General features: G+C 28.1%; 1 non-coding gene across 1 annotated transcript; it reads right to left on the reverse strand.

Moving 5' to 3' along the window:
• Positions 1-643: 643 nt before the first annotated feature.
• On the reverse strand, positions 644-716 carry TRNAR-ACG (transfer RNA arginine (anticodon ACG)). Its single transcript has one exon. It is a non-coding gene; the product is annotated as a tRNA-Arg (tRNA).
• Positions 717-1,827: the final 1,111 nt, after the last annotated feature.

The raw sequence follows: 1,827 nt of genomic DNA on the forward strand, positions 1-1,827 counted from the left end.
AAAAGCTAATCTAAAATTATCAGTCTCTCATTTTTCATCCAAATCAAATATTAAAACCCAAACTTTTTTCTAAGAGAAAAAAATAATATATACTGAAATGTAAAATATTTTTACGCTCTCAATCAATAAGAGATATGTAACCTGCCACATCACACTTTTATTTTTAAAATATTATTATGAATTGACAAAATAAAATATTCTGATTGAATATCTATGGAATATTTCTTTACACCGACAATTCATTACCTTTAAGCTCTTCTTCTAGTCGTCAAACAATCTACCAAATATATTTTGATTTATAATATTTATATTTTCAAGATTACTAGTTTTTTAACTCACAATAGTAACTTTTTGACGGATTGACACATATTAAAAAAATATGTTTAAATAAAAAGAATTAATTTATAGACAAAAATATTGTAAAAAGAATTAATTTATAGACAGAAATATTGTAAAAAGAATTTCACAAAATTTTACTTACTTTTTATTTATATTGATACCACGTTTTTAGTTTAGTTTTCACAATTTCTTTGTAAATATTTATTTGTCAATAATTGGTTGAAAATATATTGAAAAAGACTAAATGATTTGATAAAAACATTGAAGAAAACACAAAGAGAGGGAAAAAAACATTGCACAAGTACGACTCCACTGGGGATCGAACCCAGAATCTCTGGTTCCGTAGACCAGCGCCTTATCCATTGGGCCATGGAATCAATTCATGCAGATATTATCACTTTTACCAAATTTATATTTACAGTGAATCTCTCTCAACTAAACTAATTACTGAACATTTTATTTTCATTCTGATTTTAGGAGCAAAAGTGTCATTTTTATATTCCTCAGGCTTTAAAGTCTAGCGCTATAGGTGAATCCATACATGTGATACATCAATTATCACTTGAAAATTAAGCTACGATTGTTTAAAACATGGTTAACAAGTTCTCCAGAGTCATTGAACAATAAAAAATATCATTTGATAAATTATATACAATTTTATAATTTTAAATAGATTCATTGGAATCAATCTAACCTAAAACAATGTCAACGACTAAATATAAACACATCCTTCCATTAGAGTTCAAATCTTAATTCATCATATTATAAAAGTTTTGTCGATTATGTTAAACCAAATTTTTATAATACTATAATTTTAAATATATTATATTTTTAGTTGATGCCCCTAAATATTAATTTATAAAAAATAGATTAATATTCTTACACATTTTCAATCTCAAAGTTGATCTAATGAGAATGAGTCATATATAGTTATGGAATCAAAAGTAAAGATAATTTGATTGAATGACATCAAGGGATAAAATATCTATATTGGTTGCCGAGTTGAAGGTTCTAGTATCTACGCAACATTCATAGATATGCCACAGAAAACACCTTACTTAGATAGGAAACTAAAGTAGAGTTGTCAGGTAGCATAACGTATCATATACTAATATTTGTGTACTCGGACGATTATGGTTAAATCTAAGAGTTGTGGGTCTTCAAAAATTCTAATAAGCCTCTATATAAAGGACCACACACATCAAATCAAGGTAAAAATAACATTCCTTAAAGCTTTGTACCGCTTATTTCTGACACACTGACTTGGATGCTAGAGTGTTTGCAGACACCACCTCAATCAAATCAACCTAACGATCAAGACATGAAGGATCCTCAGACATCGAACAACCAGAACCCGATTAAATTCTTCTCTAGAAAGAAGCTTCCTCACCGGAAGGAACATTGACACTGTTTGTGGGAAAAAATAACGTTCAAACCACTTTCTCAAACATGAAGAAATGAAAAATCGGAGAAGAAAAGCAACTCACA

This window comes from Lathyrus oleraceus, chromosome 4 (assembly GCF_024323335.1).
Source record: "Lathyrus oleraceus cultivar Zhongwan6 chromosome 4, CAAS_Psat_ZW6_1.0, whole genome shotgun sequence".
Classification (NCBI taxonomy): Eukaryota; Viridiplantae; Streptophyta; class Magnoliopsida; order Fabales; family Fabaceae; genus Lathyrus; species Lathyrus oleraceus.